Below are 27,542 nucleotides of genomic sequence, written 5' to 3' on the forward strand. Positions count from 1 at the left end.
CCCCCCACATGGCCCCACCGCTCTTACCTGCACGGGCCGCGGCTGCATAGTGCATCATATTGGCTCGGTGACATTCTTATGCACAGCTGTTTGCTCTGTTTTCTCTGAGTTCCGATTCTGTCTGAATTCCACATTTTTTTTTTTATCTGCAAGTGCATTAAGGATGCCCCCAGGCTTTCTGAAGTCATTATTTAAGCACATTTTAAATGCACATTAGCAATGTAAAGTTCCTGTTTGCGGATGTGCGTTATGCTGTGGACCATGCATTAATTTAAAGATAATATGTGCTGACAATTTGGTTTTAGTGGAGCAGCACGAGAGGCACGAGCGCACCTCAAGTTCCGTTTTTTGCAATTGTTCAGTTAAGAGGCCATATTATTGAAAGGTTTGTGCACGTGGGATCAGTGGTGTGGCAAAGCCCCCGCGGTGCGGGGGAGCCATGAGCTCCAGGATGTGGCCCTCTTCATGCACTTTGCGAGGGGGGCCTTATGTTTTGGTACACCACTGCGCGAGACACCTTTCCATCATGTGGTGCACGATGTTGGAAGATGCATTTAAAAACAAGAATTAGCAAAGCCAATAGGTATGGCATTGGTTGCATCTATTTTGACTTTATAAATGCTTGTTGTTTCATGGTTATAGCAAAAGTTTTTTGTTGAGGAAACTGCCAGGCCCTGGCCAATATACATGTCTATATTAAAAAATGGCTAAAAGCAAAAATATTTATTGGTCTCAAAAAAGCACAGATTTTCATGGTAGTCCCTGGCTCCGCAGGGAACTAGTTTGTATTAGGCCTGGGCTAAAATTTCGTTCCGTTCGTGGAAATTGCGATAATTTGACATTTTCGCGTTCCGCGGAAAGCGCAAAAATGTCAACATTTCCGCATTCCGCAGCTTTGCGATAATTTGGTTCTTGCTCACGCTGTAAAATAATACATTCTCGCACGCGCGCGATCGCCTAACCTGAATCCCTGCGTTCGCCGACAAGTTTTCTTGATCCGGTCGCGTTCTCCATGAGATGTTGTATTGTTTTTAGCCATTTGCGCTGTCTCGCGACAGTTCGCGCCCGCAGTGACGTCATGCGTTGCGCGATCACGTCTTTCTTCTCGCGATCATGCACCGCGAGACAACTGAAAACAAGATGGCCGTGCCCGCGAGCAACCGCATGGGTAAGTTGGCGAGCCGCAACCATGCAGAAAATCTCGCGAACATGCGGGAAAAAAACTTCCGCATCTTCGCGATATTTCCGCGTGTTTGCGATAATTTTTTACATTTTTGCGATAATTTGTGAAAGTGGATTTCGCAAATTCCGCCCACCCCTAGTTTGTATGTGGATGTGTTCTTTGTGAATGAGTGGAACATCGTCACTCACGGTGAAGTTAACCGATGGCAGAGTGAGATGACCCACTGCTGCATGCTGCTGTGGGCAGAAGAAAAATACAAATTTCACAACAAACCAATTGATGAACAGGTCTAGTTGAAAACCCCTAGTAGTCAGTTTGTGTGTGTGTGTATATATATATATGTGTATATGGGTGTGTGTGTGTGCAATTTTAGTGAGGTGAAAACATCTCGGCTAATAACAGACGTGAACATGGAAAAACACAAGACATTTTAAAATGATTTGACAATATTTCTTAGGAACAGGCCACCAGCACAGTCAAAGTTGCGGATTCTGAATGCCAATTGATTCCCCAACATGCCTCTTACCCCTACACTTCCTGTCTCTTTAGCTCAGTGTTTCATCCCCTCATTCTCTGTTTTTAGCCATTTCCCCAGCTTCCTCTTCTTTTAACTTCCCTGCTTTTCTCCATCTTGTCTTTAGTCAAAATCTGATGATAAAAATGAATTCCTAATCCCAAATAAATACTGCCAGCTTTGCCCAACTGTACACATTAAGCACTCATTAAACCCATTATATCCATCAAATGTCCTAAAAAAAGACTGAAAGTGGGTAAAATATCGCTCAGGTTGGCGTCAATATGCGATCAATCAATCAAATCCAGCTTTATTCGGTTAAAAGTAGTAGCACCATAAAAGCATCCTAAAAGCAATAATGAACTTCTTCACATTTCATCACAATCGGTACATTGAGACACATAAAGAGTTATGAAATCAATTTCAATGTCTTATTGTCACGTTAGAGGTCACAGTTACTGCAAGGCAACACACTGCTCGGAAGACGCTTATGTTTTTTCCAGGCGCATACACGTAGGCGCTTTACTGTTCATTCACTGACACGCTAGGGAAACAATATGCTACCTGAACCTGCCACACCTGCTGCTATCGGCGAGACATATTTAATAACACTCGATCCCATTGATCACAGACACACATTCTGCGTTTGTGACAGGATGGCTGTTATCGGCGCGGTGACCATCTGCTCACTTTTAACGCTGCAAGGTGCAAGCAAGGAAGATGGCTTCCTCGCTGCCTTTTACAAGACGCTCGTGTGGGTGTTGTAAACTCTGCGTTGGCATCACCTGCTGGATTATTTTTAAAACTGCACAAACACATTACCGAATAATAGGAGGCGAGGAAGAAAAGCAGCGCGCGCTGAGGTACAACAGGAGCTGTGTTTAAGCGCTAAAAACGACATTAATGTTCTGTTTTTCTCGTACGGCATATAATATTTAAAAACAGGGGGTGAGATGTAACAGCAAGTTGTGCCACTGCAAGTGTCTGATGTATAATGACATTACAAACCAGATCAGAATGTGAGAAAGCTAAAAAATAGCACATAAATGCAAGAGCAACAGTCGTTGGTTTGTTGGCATTGTTCCCATGCTCCCACGATACGAGTTTTACAAGAACCAAGGGGCATATCAACAACAACCGGCGATAATTATCTCTAAGCGCACTTAGCGCTCGGATAAATTTCGCCGGCTAGCGTGAATTTTTATCGCTGAGATAGCGTTCTATTAGCAACGCTTATCTCAATAGCGATAAAAATCCTCACGCTAACAGGCTAACGTGAGATTATCGCTGGAAACCCAGCGATAATCTCACGTTACCTTGTTGATAGGGACAGGCAAACTTAGCCATGATATCCTCCTTCCATAGGATATCATGGCTAAGTCTGAAAAATACCAGACGTAAAGCAGTAGCGTTAACGGCGGTTAGCGCTGCTTTTTTTGTCTCTAACAGGGTTAGCGACATTCTTGATAATAGGAGAAATGTCGCTTAGCGACATTTCTCCTAATATTTTACTCTGGAATGCCCCCTTTGCATCTCATTAGAGATGCAAGGGGCAGCGTAGAGTAAAAGGGTGCAAACATGCAAATTTGCATGTTAGCACCCTGTTGTTGATAGGGCGCTAGTTTTATCTCTCCTTTTTTGGCTTTTAAAGCCAAAAAAGCAGAGATAAAGCCCTTGTTGATATGCCCCTAAATCTTGTTTACATAAAGTGCCATTATCTCGTGTATTATGCACATAATCATAGCACAAATTCCTGAACTTTTCGAGGTATTACTCCAGCATAAAGGACATTTCGCCTGGATTTGATCTATATGCACAGTCTTTTGGTCTTCATTTTTGGTGGTAATTTGTAGTTGACGATTGATGTAAGGCCCAAGTTGGCTGGGACACAGAAGGATATACTGTAGTCATTTGAATAATGTTTTACAAAGGATGATGTCATTCAGCTAATTACTGATCTGATTACTGAAATAAGTTTATTTTGTCAAATTAGCCTGAATATCTCATTAGCATACAATGGAAGCCTTTTATAATGGCATACATTTCCAAGTATTGCTTGCACATAATAGTTAATTTTCACGTTAAGTTTTTCATCCCACTTCGATAGTACACATAGACATGGGCTAGATTACAAATATATATATAGTCTTTAGCAGTAGTGAAAGCTTGATTATGGATTCCGCCTGTTTTTGCCCATATGACAAATGGGAGAGAAAAATGCAGTCTGTTTCCATTGCGAACGTTTACAATGGTGGCCATGGGTGTGTTTGGCTCTGATCGAATGTATGACTTGTGCAATCTTCAGGTGCAAGTTGCAGTAGACATTTTCTGATGCATGCATTCGTAATAAGGGCTAAAATAGAGGCAAGTGTGTGAACCTTATAGACGATCGGTGGGCTAATCCTTGTGGGTAATGGGATGCGCTACATGCAGTTAGAAGTCCAAGGCCATATTAGTTTCTATGCTGGTGTCTCAATGTTGGGAGCGTATTGTCACCATTGCTATAGTTTGACTTGGGACCATCCCAGTGGCGTAACGAAAGCTCAGGGGGGCCCCCTGCAAGGTACATGGAGGGGCCCCCACTCCGGATTTAATCTGGAGCTCTAAGGCCTTAGTACTGGGCAGAGGGGGCCCCATGCAGCTCGGAGGCCCCCCCGCACTGCAGGGGATGCGGGGGCCTGTGTTACGCCCCTGGACCATCCTGGTCGAATAGTTGGGATTTATTGTTCACGTTGTATTTGTTGATAAAGACCATGGACCCGATGTCAAGCGGAAGAGAATTGCAGTGTATGTGCTATTTGTGACCGTGATAAAAACACGAAGATGGACAACGTGAACATGGAATGAAAGAAGCAGGTTTCTATACACTGGGGAAGTTGACGTGGACTGTGCACTGTTATTACTTTGGCTATACAAGGATGGCTTGTACATGGAGTTGATTGGAGATGGTTTACAACATTCTGTCTTATACTAAAGAGGGAAAGGAAGGAAACATCAGTTGCTCAAGGGCGTGTATGAAAGTACTGTGGATTGACCGTTGAAGACATAACAGTTCACTGCTGAGGCGGAAAAGGTTTGCAGTTTAACACTCTCCTCTTACTCATTTAGGAACGAATGGGACCATCTCATGGCATCTTATCAGGCGTAGGCCACGGTCTCCAAGCAGTTCTGCAGGAAAGTGCATTTTATTTTCTGTCCGACCACAAAGGCGAGCATCATAAGAAGAAGGATGTGGCGTAATGGTCAGAGCTGCCGACCTTCGAGCTGTGGAACCAGGTTCTGGGCTCGGCATCGGCTTAACATCCAATGATTCTGGGCAAGTTACTTAATCTCCCCATGCCTACCAAAAATGAATGTGTCCTTGTATAATGTAACTGGTGCTCATGTAAAGTGCCCCAATACCTTTGGGTCGAGTTTGCGCTAAATAAAACAGCAAAAAAAGAAGGAATAAGAGAGCACTTGCCAGGGCTGGACTGGGAACCACAACCGGCCCTGGCAAAGTGCTCGGCCACCCCCCCCCCCCTAAACCTCCTCACCCACCCCCCGGGTTGAGTACTGCCGAGCTCTTTGCCAGGCCCGGTTTTCAGCCGATTTTGTTACAGGGCCCATAGCTGCAAAATCGGCCCTGTAACCAAACCGGCCCAAAACCGGCCCCCACCGTGCGGCGCACCGGGGATTGCCCAGTGCCCGCTATGGCTAGTCTGGCCCGGGCACTTGCAGTAATCACTGGGAAAGCAGTTTAGCACAGATGGTGGCCAATACAAGTTGTTGGATTCATGCCGGTGCCGATGAAGTCTTCTGTGGAGTGCATGTGAGATTGTATATGTTACATATTTTCTTTTATCTTAGTCATCATGAGGCAGTACTCAGATAATGTTTTAGTAATTGATGACTCTTGATGGGATGGGAGGGTTGGACTGGCACTGTTGTAGTAGTGAGGATGGATGATGTTTTTTTCATTGGTGTAGAAGTATGAAGATGTGGTGTACATTTGAAGTCATCTAATGTCTCATTGGATGTTTGCCACATTTTTGTTTGACTGAGCTGTTGTGATCAGAAAATAGCAATGAGATACAAGGGGAAATACAGAGGGTACATTAGGCAGCTCATATTTAATAACGGAATATGAAAATATCCATGCGGCGTTTATAAGTTTTTCGCCTCTGTTTGACTTTAAATTACCTTTTTAATAGATCAAAGTTTTTTTTGAACTTCCTTTTGATTTACATTTTGCATTTGCTTTAGTGTTATATGACTCTTTCTTTCTTCCAAGCGATTTTTTTGTGTCACGATGGGAACACTGATTTCAGAGAAGCAGCAGCGGGCACAAGGCTGACGTCTGTTTTGGGGTTTTGGGCATGTCAAGCAAAAAGCTGGCAGAGGAAATCAATATATTTCTTTGTCAGAAACATAAACTGGAATATAAAAACGAAATAATAAAATGGAATTTGGCATCAATTCTGGAGTTTACAAAGATAAAGATGGGCTCAAATGTTTCTAATGTGAAGAGTTTAATGAGGTGGCATGATGAGTCCTTATTTCAAGGACTTTTGGGACGGTTTTGTTTATTGATACTTTTCTGTACTGTGACTGAAAGAGTTATTCATAAGAATACCAAATTGCCAGATCCTGCTTATAAAACGCGGTTTGGTACAGAACAATCACATTTGGGGCTTAAGCGAAGATACCATAAACTAACATTATGAAGCAATATATATATTGTAGTACTTATTAGTAAAAGGAATAATATTCATAATCTAAATACAGAACCGGAAATAGGACGTCCTATTGCAAGCTATGTAGAAACATAATACCCTTAATTAAGTCTATGTCTGTCCTAGTAACAAAATTCAAGCAAAGTAATGAGACCCTTGCACTGGTATTCAATACAGACTTCAATAGAAGGGTTGGTTTCCAAAAGGTACAACATCAGCTTTTTTTGTATTATAAATAACCCTGGGCGTAGTGGGCGTAGTGGGGCTACGTGGAGCATTGCGTAGTGTGGCCAAATCTACGCACACTCGCGTGCTTCGCGTAGCCCCACTACGTGCCGCACGCCTCTCTCCCGCCCTCATTTTAAAATAAGTTAAAGTATTATAAAAGTAAATTAAATACCTTAACTGCGGTGCGGCGTCCTGGGGCTCCCTCTTCCTGCTTGACGACAACTTCTCACAAATGCGCATGTGCGGACGCCCGCGCATGCGCATTTCTCGCGAGAAATGCGCATGTGCGGGCGTCTGCGCATGCGCATTTGTGAGAAGAAGTTGCCGGTCAAGCAGGAAGAAGGAGCACCAGGACGCCGCACCGCTGGTAAGGTATTTAATTTACTTTTAAATTCTTTAATTTATTTTAAAATTAGGGCAGGCGGGCAGCTCTGCTTCGTCGCGGCATGTGCGTAGCACTGCCTGCTACGCCTACTTCGTAAACTGCGAAGCAGGCAGCGCTACGTACACTCCGTGGGCGGAGTGGAGTACTACGCCCGGGATTAATTAAAGAACAGACTGTGGCAATGTTAGTAGTAACTGCGGAGGAATTAATTCACAAAGAAACGTGGCTACCATAGATAAATATCCATTTACATAGAGATATATTACTCAAGCCACATTGCAGTCCATCATTATTTTGCAGACCATGTCACCTCAGTTTGGATTCGGCCATATACAAATCAGTCTTGGCTCGCTCCAAAGGCCAGGGCCGGACTGGCCGTAGGGGGCACCGGGCACTCGCCCGGTGGGCCGCACGTGTTGGGGCCGGTTTTGGTCCCCTGGGGGCCGTTTTTATTACAGGGCTGTTTTTGCAGCATAGCTGCAAAATCGGACCTTTAACAAAATCGGCTGAAAACTGGCCCTGGCAAAGAGCTCGGCGGCACCCCCAACACCCCGAGGGGGCCGGCCCAGCACTTTGCCAGGGCCGGTTTTGGTTCCCAGTCCGGCCCTGCCAATGGGAACAGTCCAGCCCAAACTGCGAGGTCAGGTCTTCACTGTACCAGAACACAAGCAACCCTGGACCGGTTTCGCACAAGTTAGGGCTCATCAGCCAGGAATAGCATAGTTCTAGTGACACCGTCTGCACGAGACTCACGTCGGGGCATTCCCATCCCACTTAGGGCAACACACTAAAGTATACAAAAAATACATAGAGTGAGAGCAGCCGCCATGGCTTCTCTAGCCTCAATGGAGAGACCAGGCAGTCCGTTTCAAAGTACAAGGTGTAAGTTGTGCCTGCACCCCCATGGCGCTGCTGAAGCCCCCACAATATTGCACAGTGTGCTATCGTTATTAACCTGAGGCAACATTACTGGCCAATAAATCTGGAAAATTTAGAATGAGATCCCACATTTTAAACATTAAGCAACTGTACCGACAACTTAAACTTTAATATCAAGCATTATGGGTTATCGACATTTGTGGCACAGCTTGCCCAAATTCTCCCTGCAGACATCGTCTTATAGTTTTTATACGAATTAGGTTGCACATGTGGGTAACAGTAGAGTAGCTCACAAATTATTTCTGAATCTAAAACTTGCATGCTGTGGCCGCGGCACTACTTCCGCGCTGAACCACTTGAGCGCATCCTATAGTTAATTAAAAGCAGAAAACAATCAAAACAGTTCAGAATGAGACTAGAAATGTGCAGCACTGCATAGGAACCCGGAAGTGGTGCTAAAAAAAACCTTTTTGAAATGCTCTTGTGTATCTGAATGCATTTCCAGGATCTTCGCTAATGACTGGAAAACAATTTCTCATGCAGTCAAATTTGTGGTGCAATCAGTCAACATAAACAAGGGACTGTGAGGTAATTAGATAGTATCTACTGTCAGTGCAGAGCCTCTAAATTATAAAGTCCTATCTGAAGGTATTCGCATGGGGGAAACCCTTCTTCTGCAAAAAACACCATTCAAAGTGTTTAGCATATTATGTGCCAGTGGCTGTCAAATTAGGCGCATTTGAAATACTGTAATTAACAGAAGGGAGCAAAACACACTTATCACAGTAAGCCACTTGTATTCAAATCATGGGAAGGCATTCAGACTCCAACAAACATCGTCCTTTTCACTCCCTGCGCACTAACACCCAGAAGCATGTGGCCCACCAGTGACCTTTGGAAGCCATTTGAGGCATGCCTTCCTTGTGACAGGAATGGAGTACGTTAATTAGCTAAAACTATGCAGATTGGTAGGTCATTGTCTTATCTAAACACTTTAAATATCACATTATATATTAATTTATGCTAAGGCTTAGAGTACAGTCAGAAAGTGATTAAACACGAGTGCATTTAGAAGCCGTTTCATCCGGTCGCCGTGGCCGTGGGCGCGGCATGGGCTGCCATGTTCATCCGTGGGCACACATGGTGTCTGGAGAAGGGACCCCTGTGATCTTGAAAGGAACGTGTTCTACCATCGAACTGTCTCTTTTGGTGATCAAATGTTTTCATTGTTCAACACAGAAATTAATTTGTGAAAAAACTATGTTTAGGTGTTGTAAGGAGCTTTTTTATTGGCCCACCACAGGCTCTTCCACATAACTGAGTTGCCAAATGCAGAGGCAGACAAACTTGATTCCACCTCATGCCTCTCTTCCATCACCCTACCCGACATGACCCTGTATCTCACGCCTGCAGGTTCTTTTCCATTCTTCGTTTAATTTGTAAACAATAAATAAGTGCAAGGGCTCAAAGTGTTTCATAGTAGTCCGCCACCAATACCACCAGAATCAGCTGCAGCCGGTGCAGGTGAGAGCGGTGCAGTTGGGGTAGTGGGGGGGAGGAGGTTGGTGGGGAGTCAACGGACGACGACGAGGCAAAATAAAATCAAAAATCAAATAAACACTTACTTTGCGCTCGCCGCATCACCAAGCCGGCAATGCAGCCAGCGCAAAGTAAGTGGTTTTCTTTTTCTTTTCTTTTACCTCATCATCATCAGTTGACCGCCCCCCCAACCCTGCCCAACTGCTCTTACCTGCAGCGGGCGCGGCTGGCCAGAATGTCGGGGTTGCTGACTATCAAGGCCAGAGGCGCAACTAGAGCCACATTTCAGGGGGAGCTACTAAACATTTTGGGGGGTGGCTAATTCTTCCAGCGATAGTCAGAGGGGAGATGCAGGGGCTCAAAGAAGGGGAAACAAAACAACAAAGCCTCGTTAGCAGGTGAATGATCTTTTATAGACCTGTGAAGTACTCGGGTGCGGCTGTGTGTGCGCGCCCGGGAAGCTGTCTCAGCCCGGGCTGCCACACACAACGGGGGGTCTGAAGCCCTTTCAGCCCAATGGGCGCTGCGCGCCTTATCAAGGCTGCCTAGTCCTGATTTCTTCACGCTATTTTCTTCCACCACACATTCCCTGTCTCATTAAGACATTCTTTTCCTTTTCCACCTTCTCAGAGTCCAAATATGGTTAAGAAAAATGTATTCTTGATCTCTAAATTTAAGTGCAGCTGCCCACCACCAACATCCTCTGTCACAAATTAAGCATTGCTCCAATGCCCCTTAATGTTCCTTTGCTTCAGCCAAGGGCTTACCAATGTGTTCAGGCTACTGCACCACACGCTCTCTCCCTGAGTTGTGTCATTTTCTTTTGTGTGCACACCAGTACCTGGCTTGCAAACGAGTAATCTGAGGAGTGGGAGCAGTCCTTGATAGCCAAGGGCTAAATGTGTGTGTTAGGACTCAGTAAATAAACACTTGTGGCTGAGAAGTGCAGTGATCTGGAGGTGATGCATTCCAATCTCAGCAAGGCCTACTCCGTCTTCCATCCTTCTAAGGTCAATGAGTAGAGTACCATTAAAACAGAGGAATAGTAACACGTTATTTTCACCACAGAGAAATAGAAGTATGCTATGAAGTAGTACTTAAAAGCAGCGCTTAATCTGGGCCGGTGGTTTCCGGTGCTCTGCACCAGCACTTAATTGTCAGCACCGGAGCTTGATAGTCTACCACAGGGTGGCGCTGTCTGGCTAATTTAGAGATACCACAACAACAGTTAATTAATAAATAAATAAACATGACCATTACATTCTACCCAAGCCACCCTTTATAGCTTTGGGGGCCTGAAATAGTCCGAACTGTCACACTTGTCGAGTGTGATGATTATTAATCTTGTTGCTACTATCACTGGCAGCATTGCAGGGGCAATGTGTGGTACAAACTGCCGTAGCCTCCTGACGAGAACCCTGGCACTTTTTTTTTTTTACAAACTAAGCACTGCTTAGAAGTGTGTCACTAAGATTTATTATTATTAAAGCATGAACATATTCTTGAAAATAATTGAGCATAGAGGACAGTAATCAGGAGGACATCAGAACTATGCCGAGGAACTGGTGAGTAACTTGACATTGTGTAATGTGATCTGGGGCGAGAGAGATTTCTTGCAGAAAAAACTCAAATAAATGTTTGTATAATTGATGTGCATGCATAATTTATCAACGTTAGAATGTACTTTCATATGAGTAATTTAAAATTCTACAAAGCTTGATACAATATATCTATAGTTTTTTTTAGATACAAATAATTTGATTATTTGAGGGAAAGCTCAGTGCACACACCCCTGCCAAGAACTTACCGAAAACTGCTGGTTGAGGGATGGAATCCCCTTGGGTACTGACTCAGCCTTTCGCTTGTCCACTCATGATAAAATAAGTACCAGTTAAGAAGGGTGGGTAGTAGTAAAATCTACTACTTGCGATGGCATGGGCAGGAAAAAGGTGATAGTAAGTGTTTTGTCAAAAAATACTGGTATGTGTTGGGTAAGCATATGGCAGAAATTTACATATCACACATTTCACAAATAAAATCTTCTTTATTACATCTTTTGAAAAACCAGAGTAATTGGAGAGTTTTCTTATGGGGCACGAGGTTAGTTTTCATGAAGTTTAGGTGATGATCATGACTATTTTTTACAATCTCAATACAACGGTACACTCTTAAAAGAATTGCCGACCTTCTCAGAAACCTACCCATCAACATTGTTTACTCCGTCGCGATGGGCTGGTACAGTTCACAATTGCATAAGTGTCTACTATATAATTTGAGCATAATCATCTTCGGACAAATCACATTGCCTAGGATGTCAGAGCAGCCTTTTAATAACAAGGACATTTATAAGTTAGTAAGAATAGTGTGGATATACCTTTGAGAAAATAAACCCCAGAGAAATACCACAGGGAATAAAGTAAAATCAAAACAGTCTTAAGAAGCTTTCTGAAATATATTGGGAATGCTTTCACTGTTCACTGGAGATATCTTTGGCACAATTATTCACACCACATATAAATGTGATTATTGTGCCCATTGGAATAGTAAAAATTCTCAATATCACAGGGAATTTCATAGTAGACTACATTTTGCCATTGCCACGATTGGCCCTATATTAAATTTCTCTTGATTAATTGACCTTCATGTACTTAATTTCTGGATCTCCTAAAAGAAATGACCATTAGACGTTGATCACATTAAGGGGGGTTCTTTTTGGGTATAGCAGTGAAAGGTGTTCTAGCCCACGCGCAGTCTATGAGACAGCTGTGTACTTTTTTGTAGTAATGCGACTAGGTCCCTGTAGGCCGCAGGCACTTGATAATGAAATTAAATGAAAAGAGGATTTATAGCATGACAATCACCCAGGGGTATCTAGGCACTGGGCAGAGAAACAGACTAAGAGGAACTGGAAAAGGCAGTTATAAAGGCTTTTTCCTTATTTAAAGCTAATGATAACTAGAGGAGGGCTGACGTATTAATTTAATGGAGTGAATATGGGATGGCCAGGCTGCAATGAAGGCCATGGGGCTGCTTCTCTTCTGTCTCTTGCCAGTTCTTTGTGTCTTCATACCTCCTTATTAGCCTCTCTAACAGTTCAACGGCATTCCTAAAGCTGAATTTAAAAGGGCGCCTTTTGTACTGCACGGCCTCCCTCCCGGTCATCTTGTAAGGAAGCAGTGGTCCTCTATGTGTACCTCTTAACACTTCAAGCTCACAGCACAGGGACATTCCAAAAACATCCACCCTGGGCTGCTTTTGTGACATTTAGGAATGGAGAATCTTGGGTTCTCAAACCATCCCGAATGGTAGTAAAAAAAATGACTCACTAGGAGCAGGATGTCCTTGTAGCTCAGCCACCAATTCTCTTCTCATTCCTAGACCAGCACACTGTGACCCCTCTACATTCAATATTACATAACATTCAGTATCATAGTTTGGGTACACACACGCACACACACACACATCCGAAACATGCACTCACATACATGCACATAGACAAGCACATATAGCCACGTATGCATGCGTACTGCTCTCTCACCTACCCCTATAAGAAGGGAGACAGCGGACCCTACTTCCATGGGATTTTCATGTGTTTTCATGGAAGGGTGAGGAAGGAGGAGTCCGGCAAGTATAGCTCAGATTCAGAAAATAATCTGCAAATCCATCTGTTCCCTGCTACCTTAGGCCATCAAACCTGCATCAGACATAAAAAATGTAATCTGTTGCTTCAGGATCAATTTTATGGTCAGCCCGCATCGGCTAGAATGGGGCTCATTGAATGGCCCGTGGGTCACTGGCAGACAGGCAGACCTTTCCTTGTGCATTGTAGACCTTCCTCTGGAAACCGTGGTAAGTAGCAGCAGAGAAAAAAAAGCTGCTCAAGTTCTGTTTTTTCTATTATTGCTGTAAGCCAAGCAACCTCGTTTTGTGATTCTGGTCTTTTTTCTATAGTCAGTTCAGCTTATTTTATTAGCAGGGATTGCCCTGCTCATAAGCAAGTTGAAAGGACTGTAGACACAAGTCCACAGAATCGGAAAACAAGAAAAAAACACAATGGTACACGGGTACATTATTTGTGCTCTTCTGGTCCTGGGTTTTGTTTCTACAGATAGTTCAAATTGCCCTCTCGGCAAGGTAGGTCAAACCTTAGTTAGGTGGAGTGAGAAGCGCCAAGAAAAGTATGGGAACTGTTAAAATGAGTACAATTGGGCAGAGCTAGTGAGTGTTGGGACGGGTGGCAACACGGATCTAAAGAGAACAAAATATTCTGTACATTTTTTGTTGGTCTTTAATCTTCAGGTTACTGCAAATAAAATGGAATGCAGCCCCCTTAAATGAAAAACGAATGCAGGGGCATATTATCAAGCACGGCGTTAGAATTATCGCCGCGAAAGAAAGCTCTACAGGCTTCAGACGTTTATTTGTGCAACTGGAGGGGAGATGACTCGAATCCTGTTTGGGGCACAGAGGAAAACCGATGTGTATTTATAGAGCTACTCAGTCCAATCCTGAGACAGTAGGCTCTGTGAATATGCAAGTGATTTGTTTAAAAATGTATTGCTCACATATAGCCGTCTACAAAAATGTTTAACCCCTTCCATGCGGGGCGGATTCCCCCGCTGTGCTGACTGCTGCTTGCGCGGGCGTGGTCATGACGGAACGGTTCCGTCATGAGCACAGCTCAACCGACGCTCATGACGGAACCGTTCCGTCATGAGCGTCGAAGGGGTTAAAAAGGTATAAGCTACGTGCAGTGTAAGATAGGCTGCGGCAAAATGTGCAAAAATGATTTTAAAGAAATCCTTCTCTAGTAATCATTTGACAAGCAGTGTGTTTGTTTTCTGTCCCTACATTCTCCCAACCCACTTTGTCTCCCTGGGGGAGGCCCTAGCATCGATGCAGACCTTTGGAGTCCATGGGCTAGATGTTTCAAACCTCCTGCCACTAACTAATCTCAAGGCATCGCCTTCCAATGGACTATTGAAAGATAGTGCCAAGTCTGTAGGTCTTCCCTGAAAGCGCTAGGCATGTAGATGTGCCTCTGAACTATTCCTGGCTCACCTTCTGACCCTCTGCACATTGTGCTAGTTCCATGGCTTCTGCTCTTCCCTTAGGCGCTCTTAAGCAGTACTTGCTGTGGATGGCAACTTATAAACACCATTACATTTCAGAGACGTTTTAAGGCATGGGCAAAGTGGGCTCTGGCCCAGGGCCCCAGCCTTTCAGGGGGCCCCTGATAGAGCTAGCCCTGTTCTGCAGAGAGTCTTGCCCTGGTGACCTTGAATAATTTGTATACAGATTGTTGTAAACAGCGTGTTTCTATTATTTATTTTTAAGGTGTGAGAGTTTATTACAGATATTTTGCAGACAGAATGTTTTTATGATTCATGCAGCATCCATATAAAAAGTTTCTTTTAGATCTATACAAAACCTATAGTATGAGAAATGGGAGGGTGCTACAGAAATTATTTGCAATAATACTAGTGAACTGCTGATGTTACAATATTGAAAACACACATCACTAGCTCTGAATATTAGATGTAAGCACACTTAGAATATGACCAAAGAGTGCATGAAAGAGCTGAAACTGGGTCATAAAATCAAAGCTGTTTCGAACAGGGGCCCCCAAAATACATCTGGCCCAGGGCCCCCAAAATCCTTAAAACATCTCTGTTACATTTATATTTCAATGAATTGATAATTTACCTCCACGCTATCCATTCATGATAAAAGCGGAAACGGTCAGACTGAAGTAAAGGGAATATATACTTTTAACTGATTGACCTTGATACCCGGCCAAGTCTGTTTCAGAAACACCCACCAGAAATAACATGCTTTCGATATCCATCGCTTCTTCAAGCCATTATGTTTAATGAAATTGGAGATTATATCAACAGTGCAAAGTATTCCTACTTTTGTTTTTCTTTCCTTTCTTTTTTTTCTCGCTGACTAGCTTTTGTTCCTTACACAGGGCACATTTCGTTGATGCCCGCAGGCTCTGAAAGCCACGGAAAATTCTGAATGTACAATGCAAAGAACAGAACATAACAGGGCAAACAATCGCAGATGTTCGACAACAAACATCAGTTTCGATAGAGCTGTAAGCACAAAGGCAGATTACTACTGTTGAGAAACTAAAAAAAAACATGCGTGAGTGAAAAAAAAACCTCTAGGAATAGCTCAGGGACTGCATGCTTGCACGTACCTCTGTGTGTGTATGGGTGCGAGTGAGCACGTGTGTGTATGTCAACATGTACGTGCTGGTATATATGGAGTTGTATGTAAGTGTACTTATATCATGTGAATGTGTGTTTCTTGAGTGTAGTAGACAGCACGAAAGTATACTAGCATTAAGGGGGTGGGAGGTAAGAAAAGAGAACACAGATGTGGAAAAGGTGTTAAATATTTTATTACATTTTACTCTATTTTTCAAGATTAGTGTGGAATTTTTCTTCTGGTCTGCTTGAACTTTTTAACCATTTTAGTGCTGCCTAAATACTATACACATTGCATCTAAGTTAAGCTTGACTGCTTTTGTGCCAAGTTACCAGAGGGTTATGCACAGGTCAATTTAGGGAATTTTATGTTACACCCTGACAAGGATTGCAGCTAATGCTTGAGTAGGGCTCACACATCACTCAACTAAAAACCCAATTCTCACGCTTTGCCATCATGTTGGGGATGTGTTGGATGGCAGACATCTTCAAACACTCTCATTCCCTATTCATATGTGTGTTTGGTGCCCAATCACCAGTCCTACACATGTTATCTTGTTGAACTTTGTAAACCTCTATGTACCTTTGCCTGAAAGCCAGCCGCCGTCCGTGCAGGTAACAGCAGTGTGGGGGAGGGGGAATTTGAGGGATGATGCAGAGGGAAAATGAAATAAATAATTAATTTTCCCTCGGCGGCGGCCCTCGAAATCCCCCCTTACCTGGCCCTACCGCCCCACCGCTGTTACCTGCAAGGACCGCGGCTGCTGAAAGCACTTGGAGGCCTCCAAGAGGCGATTAGCAGCACTCAGCAAAAACCCTCAAAAAACAAAATGGCCTTTCTTAGTCCTCTAGCCGCGACATAGGGCACATAAAACAGTCACATAATCTAATGCTATAATTGGTACATCTTGAGCTCAGTAATAAACATTGAGCAGGAAAGAAGGAATGATTTGCATTTGGAAAGTGGTGATGCTTGATTTGATATCAATAGATAAAACTTTACTTGGGTGAGTATAAGGAAAGGGGTTGTTTTCGAACGAGTGACACTTTAAGTGCTAAGAGCAAGTAGCAGCATGTCTATGGTGTCACAAGAAACCACAAGCCGAAATACCCCCTTGTAGATTACTTTTCCATATCAAATGAATGTTGGAAATTTCTCTTTCTTTCTTCCACTGCTTGTGTTCCTCCAGCACAAGGCTTCTCAAGCTGTCATCATGGAGAATAAGAGCAAGCGGTGTTGTCGGTCAGAGGAAAAGACACACGATGGGAACAATAACATTAATCTGCCAAAAAGGGCAATTTCACTGCAGTTGACTCCTAAATTAATTGCCAACTACAGTGAAACAGCTGCCGAAATAAAACAGTAGCTGGTCAACATAATATCTGTTTTGTTTGCTTTTTTCAAAAGCAGTTATGTAAACCTCCCAGCTGGATAAAATACTGACACAATGAGAGGCTTTAACGAATATATGTTGATACTTCAGAATTTTTCAGAAAACAAAAATGAGAAACCAAAATATTTTTGGGGACAATTAGTTTGCATGGCATTTCCCGCCACTAACATTAATGCTGACAATATTACTAACATTTTACTATTGCGAATGCTGACCCACCGGCCTTAACCCTATCATATTATGCATGCTGGCATTAACCCTATCATTTATCCATCTATATACTCAACGCTAACCTTAACACCAAACCTTGAGTTATCTCTACCAGTATCCATTATCGCCATTTTACTGCCAGCTCATACACTTACCTTCCTGACCTCATCTGTAATCTTAATCTTCTCAGGAACTCTGAACCATGCTTTCAAATTCACCCTAAAACTAAGCCTAATTGTAATCTTAACAAGAAAAATGCACATAAATCCAAACCTTTTGTTTTGAAATTTGAACTTAATACATCTTCGTTGACAGAGGTTTTTTAAGCCTACCAATTAGCGGTAAAAACACAGCTAGAACAATTCTGTCCATCACCACGTCTATTCTGATACATAGAGCTCTAAATATGTGTTATATTTTTTCAGGTCCTATTAGTGAAAACTCTCATTATGCATAAATTCAATTAACAATTAATTCATTCCCATATCATAGAAGTTGACTGAAAGCTAGAGGAGTGATGGAAAATGGGATAGGTGACCACACCGTACAAAAAAATGGTGGATATAACCTTTTCCTTCAAATAGGCTTCTCTGTTTGATACCTTTGGAAAATGTAAGAATCTTTGTTTGTATTTCAGGTTTAGAATAATGCAGCTGATTGAACAATGACCTTGTTAATCACTTACTGCTACGTTACAGAATGTATTTGTAATCCTATCTTTAATACATCAATGTTATTTAATAAAAAATAAGCCCTCCCTGACATCTACTTTCTGAAAAAAATGTCAGAGTCGCTGACAGAATATCAATAGCCAATGTATTAAAATTCCTAAAACTAGGAGGCTTCCTGTCTTGTTTTATTTTGATCACCCCTACACTAGTTCATTTCTGAAAGGATTTGTCATTTTTAACCCTTTGTGCTTACCTTCGTCTCATATTTTCTCCCAAGCGGGCACACCAAATATATTGAAAATATAGTGCAATTCTGATCCCTGAGACTACAATTTACCTTCTTCAGAGCAAAATACATCATCTGCAATTATTTTGCTGTATTCCATGACAGAGGCACATCACTATAATTGTCTTCACTTGAGCTCTGCAGGCAATGTCCACACTACCTTCCTACAACTTAACCAACATGACCGCTAGATCAAAAATTATTTTAATTGATTTGATTCCTTAGGCTAAGTTGTTCATTGATTATAAAAGTTCAAATAACACAGAGCAACTTGTTTTGCTATTCTGAATCATGTTGTGAGACTCATACATATTTGGTAGGTTTCATGGATTGTACATTTATTGAATCAGGAGAGGGATAAAGGTTGTTGGGGCAACATATGAAGACAAAAGGTGAATCTGGAGAGAGGTATTCTATTTTTTTTTATTTGCTTCAGGAGCAAAACTGTATTTTAAAAAATGCCAAATCTGCTCCACAGTCGAGCTTGATATATGGGCACATTTTCTTTCTAGAACCAGAAAACTACCTGTATCTAGAATAGACACCCCTTCATACACAAGAGAGCACATTACAGAAAGGAGTAGGTTGCTCATATTAATTCAAATCAGACTGGCCACAACACGGACACCAATTCTAACTGGTTAAAAGGGTACCTAACCAGATGACTGATCATAAAAGGGCAAAGCGTTAAGGCCCATTTTGATTGGCTGATAATTGCTAATCAGATTAGCTGTGGGACAACTTCATATTTCTTTGTGTGGATCATTAATTTCTCAGCTCTTCATTGACCACTGGAAATTACTGCCTGCATTTGATTTATTTTTTGCAATTCTTATTAGTTGGAAATGCATTACGCAAAAATGACAGACTGTTGCTGGGATACATTCCCATTTAATTGGACCTAAACACAATTGTTAAATAAAAAAGATATTTAGTCCTAGACATGGAGAGAGCAGGGTGGAGGACCTCGGGTTGTTGGAGGCTGTACAATACGCCATGTTACGAGTACGAATCCTACAATGTGGTATCTAGCAGCATCGGTTTTTCAGCATGCCACCTAAGACAATGATTGGAGCCTGGGGATTGACCAGGCTCTGAAAAGCCTTACTTGCATGAAGGCTCCATGAAAAATGAATATGATAAAGGCCGCTGCTCTAAGTCATATTTGGATAAAAATCAGACGAAGAAGGTTCCCAGGTTCTGCAAGAGGTATGAAAAAAAGTGTACGTGACTACCATGGTTGTGTTTTCAGATGTAGCTCATATGTTTTTGTCTTTGATAAACCTTATCAAGACACTGTACAATGGGATGCTTTCTGAAACAGCAAGTCTAAACTCACTTAAGCTACAGAAATACAATAATCAAGGATCATGTGGTGAACATAGTTCACTTTCTGGTTTCTAGCCTTACAAAATTGAGACATGTGTTCCTGACCTCTACAGTTTCCAATGGACAGACTGTTTTTATATGTCCACTGTTCGCCGTTCCAAGTGATTTTGTTTAGACAAAACACCACAAAAGCCTATAATCAGGGCTGGGTGCTTTTTGTTTAATACATGGACGAATTCTTTACAATATTCATAAAGTTCATATTACTCAATGTGTATGAAATTTGTTATCATGTTGTGGTCGCCTGTTTGTGTAATTTTTACATGCCGGAGACAGGTTCAAGCAGAAAAGTTGTTGTGTGGACTATAACGCCTCTGCCAAAAGACATTTCCCTCTTAAACCCATCTTCTACAGGTATCTTGCATGAGCTCTGACTGCCAGACATGTCCTCAAGTTCAATCTTCACGTGAGATACGCAGCGGTGGCTCTTGCGCAATGGTTGAGGAGCGTCGCCCCACTGCCTGGGTCAGAGCCAGCAAATGAAAAATAAAACAATGTTCAAGCATCGTTTTATTTTTCAATTCCTGGCTCTGAGCCAGCTTGTGCAGGGAGGGGCGGGGCATGGGGAGGAGGAGAGCTATGTACACTTCCTAAGTGTGCATATCTGTTTGGCCCTCCGTCTCAGGCCAACCAAATCACACATGCACACTTAGGTTTCTCCAGCCCGGCTGCATTGAAAAGCGGGGCTGGAGAAGCCCCCACAAACTCCCTGGTCTTTACGGAGCGTCTTGCCAATATGTGAGCAGTGCACGGAGTGCACAGGGAGTCTGTGACGCGGCCCAGTCCTTGCTGGGACCAGGAGGGATGAGGCATGACGCGGAAGGCGGGCGGCAGCTCCAGGTATGTGTTTGTTTTGTATTAACCCCTCCCACGTGCTACCTCTTCGGTGCTACCCCCGCACCCTCCACCCGTCTACCACCTCTTTATTTTGTTGGCCGCCACTGGAGATGCGAGTCAAATATATTTTGCATGATATTTGTAACTACCAAAATGCAACACATAATATGCAGAAACAAAATCACAAATAAAAATCAGCTCCTTGGTTTTTAAAGGGGTTAACATGATCCATTAGAAACAGAGCTTTTTGGAGCACAAGTTGCCTTAAGCCTTTAACGTGGGCCCGATGACGGCACTAATGTAATCTGCGATAGTAGCGGAGCGGGCCCGGTGATGAATGGGAACACGCACCGCAAGTGGAAATGAGGAATATGAGTACCAGGCAGCTATTAAATCTTGATCAGTAAATACAAAGCAATCTCACGCTGCATAATATAGAAACGAGTCATTAAGGGACTGGAGACACAGAGCGAGTTGTAAAGGTTCAATCATGTCAGAGTGTTGTGACAGGCCACGCGCACTTTTCCCTCAATGATCTATCTAGTTGTTAATGTGAGCGACACGCGCAGCTCAACATTTACTAATACGCAGCAAATGAAATGTCTTTATTTTAGATTGGTTTACAATCAGCTGCGGTGCATGGGAGGAAAGAACAATGGATTGAGCCAATCTACTGCAATGAAGGGAACTGGCGTAACCGCACTCGCTGCTAGCTGTGCAGATTACGCTTGGAATGTGGTGTACAGGACCAGATGACACCCTCATGGACCGCTGTGGATCAACATGCCAGCGTCATGTGATATCGACTAATTTCAGAGATCTGTGTCTACATGGATGATATTGTGCATAGCAATCTGCAGAGCCATTGAATTCAGAGTGGTAAAAAACAGTGTCGTCAGTAATGGTCATAGCCAAAGCTAGCTTTCGGTATGGACGAGCTGCCCAGGCCCTGGGCCCCAGTCATCAGAGGAACACACTGCATTAAAGGCATTCAAAAAGCAGAGTCCCTCTTATATTTAATGAACATCACTCCTGTTCTACAAATCAAGCAGCACAAACTTTACGTATACCCTATGTTAATGAACATGGAGGGCATTTGGAGTATGTATCCTAGTAAGAAAGTTTAGAGGGAGAAATTAATTTTTATGAATTATGAAAAATACATACAAATCCCAAATTAGGGAGCAGTTTGGGGATAAAACACTCAAAGGGGATCTTCTTTTTAAATAAATATTTTTGATTAGGCTCAGATAGAAAATGTGACATCAGGAAAAGGGGCAACTTTGTCATCTGAGATCTGAGTTCTGTCGATACTAATATTTGTTCAGTCACTGTGGTATGTTTTTTAAAGGAAAAATTGAAGAGGGATATGAAAAAAAGCATCAGAGTGTTTGTAAGTTTAATTTTGTTCATATTTTTTGAAAGTGGCATGCAATGCAAAATATGTGAAGAGAACAATGTCCACTCTTATCTCTGCTCTCAAATAATAAACCAAACAGTTGTACACAGGGTTGGTTTGCGATCAAAAATCGGCCCGGGTACACCCAAAAAAAGTGGCCCACATTTGCTTATTGCCTTTCCACAAAATACTGCTTCAGCAAAGTGTTATGAAAAGAAAGGGCGTGGGCATGTGTTATTAACTTCACTTAGATAAAAAAAAATGCACAGTAAAAAAAATTCACAGTTTAGTTCACAATGCTGAGCCACACAATAATGCAAGTGAGACCGCTTCTGCTCGGGCCCCCAACCCTGCTCAATCAGCATACCATAATGGGCCGGTCCATCTGCCTCTAGAAAGGCGACTAAGGCACCCATGGGCCGCTGGCGGCATCCTAACAGCACATACAGCCCTAAGGCTGCTCAAAAAAGCAGTTTACAGCTGGAACTCGGCTACCGGCCCTTTGGCCATTTCCCGAGTGTCCGCATCACCAATCTGACCCCGGTTGTATATCATCCACAAAGTAAAACATACACCTGTGCATGTACTTCTATGCACAGTGGTAGCATTTCGAGATTTGTGCATTCACATGCATTTCCAATTGTACAGTTGGAATGCTGGGCCATTTGCAGGTTCCAGTTGTATTACTGGGAATGTCTTCCGACATTTTACGAGTTACTATTTCCATACTGTACTATAATAACAGCAGCACATTTCTGCATAGCAAAAAGTCAACCAACAGAACAAATGTGAATATATTTAATTTTCTTACTTTTAATTCCATGGGTAAAATAATTTTCTCACTGAGAAGTCTTACTATGACATTTGAGTGTTTATTCCCTTTCCCACCATGAAGGATATTTACTCAAGCACTTTGAAAGAGTACATTTCTAACCATTTTAAGTGTAGGAAATGATCAGGGACAAGTTTGTGTATGTTCACCAATTCACAACTTCGTGGGCATTCACAACCTCTCTGGGGAAATCAAGTCTTGGATCACCTTTCTCTTGTGTGGAGTTCAAGACTGCATAATCGTACCATTATGCTGTGTGTATTTATGCAGTATTAAATCTAATTATGCTTTCCAGATATCATTTTTGGGATCCAAGACTTGTGTAAATGGAACCATTTACAACCATAAACATAGATTTGAGGCCATGAGTGGTGTTGGATTTGGCCCGTTCTACAGGGTAATACCAAAACCTTTTGCCTTCACTCTCTTGTTTTCTGAACTTTTTTTGTTGGCTTTTAGCACTATGTGCACTTTACCTCTACTAATTATTGCTAAAGTGCTTGTGTTCTCTCTCTCGTAACATGGTAAAATTGTCTCACACCAATCGGCACATTTAATTTGCCTGTATGACCCTAGAAATGTGGTACTACATTTACCGGGAGCCTGTAAATTAAACACTACTAGTGGGCCTGCAGTACTCATAGTAGCCATTTTTAAGCATATCTCAGGCGTGCCATTGCAGCCTGGGTACACAGTTTAAACTGCAATTTCGACCTGGAAAAAACCTTTTGCCAGGCCTAAACGTTCCTTTTTAATATGTGTAAGTCACCCCAGAGGGCAGGGTGCATTGCATTTAAAAAGTTGGATATGTACTTTGAATTTACATGTCCTGGCAGTGAAAAAATTACTGCAAGGCCTACCTCTCCCATAGGACAACATTGGTTTACCTTATTACATTAAATAAGTGATAACTTTCAGTTGGGAGCAAGCAGGAATATCGAGTTTGGTGGCTAAAGAACTGTCATTTAAAACCCTCATTAATGGTAAAGTCGGATTTCAAGTCACAATTCTTAAAATGACACTTTTAGAAACTTGACATATTCTTGTCCCAGCCATTTGGTGCCTACAGCCTGTATCTGGGATCACATGACTTGGATCAGCTGGTAGTTGGTTTTGTGTATTGCTCTAAGTCAGTGAGACAAAGGGGGAGTAGTTGTTGGCAGGGTGGGTCTTCTCTGACTTAATGAGGGGCAGGAGCCTATCACACTTGCACATCACAAAGGCTCAGCCTGACCCCACTCACAAAGGGATTGACACTAATATTTTGTTTTTTCACAGAAAAGATGGGCCAGTACAGGGAGGCAGGAAATTCCAAACAACTATTGGGTGAAACCTCCAGAACCATCTCCTATTTCAAAGCTGGCACCAGGTATAAATGTTGGACCATCAGACCCAACTCTTCATTACACCTCTGGACCTGTGGAAGACTCAGAAGGTCTCTTGTGCTCGTCTGCTGCAGGAAGGACTGTTCCTCTGCTGCCCTGCTACTCTGCTCCCTTGCTGCCCTGCTTCCTTGTTACCCTACTGCCTGAATGAAAAGGACTGGACCTGCATCTTGGATTCAGGGCCACCAAAGTGACTCCAAGGTCTAGTTGGCTGACCTCCTAATCAGATCCTCTGGGACAAAAAAGGCTCATACCATCTTAAACCCAGCATCTGGACTCTGTCTGCTGTGAGTCTTACCCCAAGTGGTGCCACTTCAGTCCTGAACCATTGGAAGGGGGACTACAGGTGCTCTGCTAGCCCAGCTGTGATCCTGTGGTCAAAACCGATACAGCACGATGCATCACCTCACGGCCCTGCTTTGGCACAGCCCCAGTGTAATGCATCCCCAACGCCAAACCTCGTATTACAGCCCAAGTCACCTCGTAACTGACGCAGTTCGATGCAGGCCTTAGCATAGATAGCCACTCAGCGACAATGAAGGACAGCACATTACAGCCCTGTACCTTCTTCAGAACTGCCCGTGTACAACGCATCTTCGATGCAGGACTTTGCATTGTAAGTCCTGTCCTCGACATCAACATCAATGTCAATGCAAGAATTTGCATCACTGCTTCGCAGCTCCTCAGAATAGCCGCTGTGTGACGCATATTCTATGTGGGATCTCGTAATGTTCCTTAACCAGGATTTAAGGCACTGTGTTAAGTGAGCCTAACTTCATCCCTGAAACAGCCTGCTCTACATCAAGGTCAGCCTGAACCTGTGACTTTGTCCTGATCCGGCACAACCAGATAACCATAGTTGGCACTTTGTGTTTCTAGACTTTATTTTCCCTTACATTTTTTAAATTAAATATATCTGGTTCTACTGATAAGATGTGGGTTTTATTTCTCTTAAATAATTAAGTAAATTGTACTATTTTTCTAAATTGGTGTGGGATTTGTCATGGGTTGTATTTTCAATATATTACTGTTTGAAATACTGCATAAATACTTAACAAAATTCTTTTAAGTTAAGCCTGACTGTTTGTGCCAATCTACCAGAGGGTTAAGAGCAAGTTTATTTGGGGTTTGCTTGTGACTTCACCCTGACAGGAATTGTGGTTACTGTTTGAATATGGTCTCACTCCCTCAACCAGTATCCCAATTTCCTATCAGTGGCTTTCTGAATCAGACGTACGCTGTGTACATGATGAGGTATAGTTCTAACCCACTGAGCATAGTCATTAGTAAATGGAAAGTCACTGGTGTATAGCTGTATTGTACCTAAACAAAAATATCATTGTTTTGATGGTCTCACTTGCAATCTTGATAGAGGAACAAGGAAAGAGAAAACCCAGCGACATAATGACACTACGAACATGAAAATCAATAGGTGCAAGACATAATGTAAACACCCAACAAATGATTTGACAAATATGAAAAACACATTTTTTTATATTCATGCTGTAGGTCCCAAACATTAAATATCTTGAATTTGTGGATCACAGCTTACGTTTAATTTTCTTCTTGCTTTACTGACGTGCAACGTAACACATTTTGCGATTCAGGGATCGTGAAAGGACTAGATGCAAAACATAAGCCTTTCCGCTGTGATCACAGGGCATTAGGTCGATACCTCACATGTCCCTGCATAATTTCACTTCGCTTTTTAATTTTTGATTCACTTATTTCTGTGCCCTTGTTCTTCATAAGTCACAGGTTCAAGCCAGGATTCCTTATTTGCCAAATGTCACTGGCTGAACGTTGCCTTAGTAACAAAGTCATTGTGAGGTAATAATTGGACTGGGCTTTGGGAGACCACAAGGGACCCGAAACATGTTTTTTAATTATTTTTTTCTGAATCGGAATGTGTGTGAACTGCAAATAAAACGCTATCTTCAAATGGGAGTAGGGTCAGAAATTTACAGATATTGATCCAAATTTCTTTCATGATAGAAGCATTCAGCAACTGCGCAACCTTGCTTAAAAGGCTAGAGCGGTGCGCGGTCGGAGAACACGGGATAACGTCGTACTTTAGAATAGTAAAATAAACATAATATTGATTATTTACATTGCTCACACCAGAGATCTAAGCGTAACCATAATAAAAATACATATAGATATATATACACACACATATATATATATATATATAGAGAGAGAGAGAGAGACAGAAAGACAGAGAGTGCAGAAAGACTGTACTCTCACCTGCCAAAAGAACAGAAAGACAAATCTACTGTCCACATTATGCTGCAGTCAGCACTCCTGCTCTAGACTGCTGGCACTGATTCAAGACGAACGAATCAGCTCAGATCAATACACAGATTTATTTTTGTTGGCCGCAGCGAATTTGCAGAAGGGGGAAAGGAAGAAAACGAGTAAGAGTTATCGAAGGATTCTTCAAACTGCGGGCTGCTGCTAAAATGATAATGCCGCTACCTGCATCAAGCCTACAAGGACCAGCCTAGTTTTCAACGATACCTTTCCCCGGTGGAGTCTAAGATCATTTTTTTTGGTTTAGTCCACCGCAGAGTGCTCTAATTGCTGCTGTGAGCACATAACTGTATGAACTGCATTAGCATTGAGCCTTGGCAAAATATTGTTTTACACTGATGTAATCTTGACTAATTTCCAATATTTTTGCCTTATGATTGATACGGAAAAAGCCTGAGATCACACCACTATGTCATGTTACACAATTGCTATTTTGCCCAGGTAAAAATCCTTTCACAGGAGCCCAGAAACAACACAAACAACACTGTACATGAGCAGCTGGTGATCTTGAAATGCTCAATTTGGTGCCATTTTTTGGGCAAAATGTGTCCCCAAATTCAAAATGGTGCATTTCATGGTAAAAATTAGCAACAAAATGCTCCGAACTAGTCTTTCGATAAAAGCTAAAAACATGGCTTTTCAGGCAAGTGTAGTGCAGGGACTTCCTAGCTCCAGGTCTCTTGGTGTATGAATCTCTTGCGCAGGGACACTCTGACTAGAGTAACCAGGCGCTTTATAAAATGTGAAAATAAACAAAAACAAACATAAATAATGGCCACTGTTGTGTGCATATCCATCCAGCAGTACTGTCACAAATGCCACTTATCCGGATGATGTTGTATGTCTTACTGGAGCATCGATTTGTTTCAATGCAATCCCAAAAAGCTTTGTATTAGAGGTACTGGCCACTTGTTTGTGAACCACTGCAACACAAAACCAGGAGAAAAACTGTTCTGCACATTTTTTGCAATGGCATTGGTGTAGACTCTTTGAAAATGTCCCCATAATAGAACGTTTTATTCACATTTAACATCCATAACACTGCATAGTTCTCTGGAAACGCCATCTTGTTAAACTAAATTCATGTTTGCAGTGCTTAATTTGAGCAGGTGGCCACACATATTTTTCGGGACTTATTTTTCGGCATTAGATTTTCATCAAGAGCGAG

The 27,542-nt window shown here is 42.4% G+C and overlaps 1 protein-coding gene across 32 annotated transcripts in view; it reads right to left on the reverse strand.

Moving 5' to 3' along the window:
- The window catches only part of RBFOX1 (RNA binding fox-1 homolog 1), a 958,925-nt gene that overhangs the window by 553,186 nt on the left and 378,197 nt on the right, over window positions 1-27,542 (reverse strand). The window lies entirely within an intron of this gene.

The sequence above is a fragment of the Triturus cristatus genome, chromosome 10, assembly GCF_964204655.1.
Source record: "Triturus cristatus chromosome 10, aTriCri1.1, whole genome shotgun sequence".
In the NCBI taxonomy this organism is placed as follows: Eukaryota; Metazoa; Chordata; class Amphibia; order Caudata; family Salamandridae; genus Triturus; species Triturus cristatus.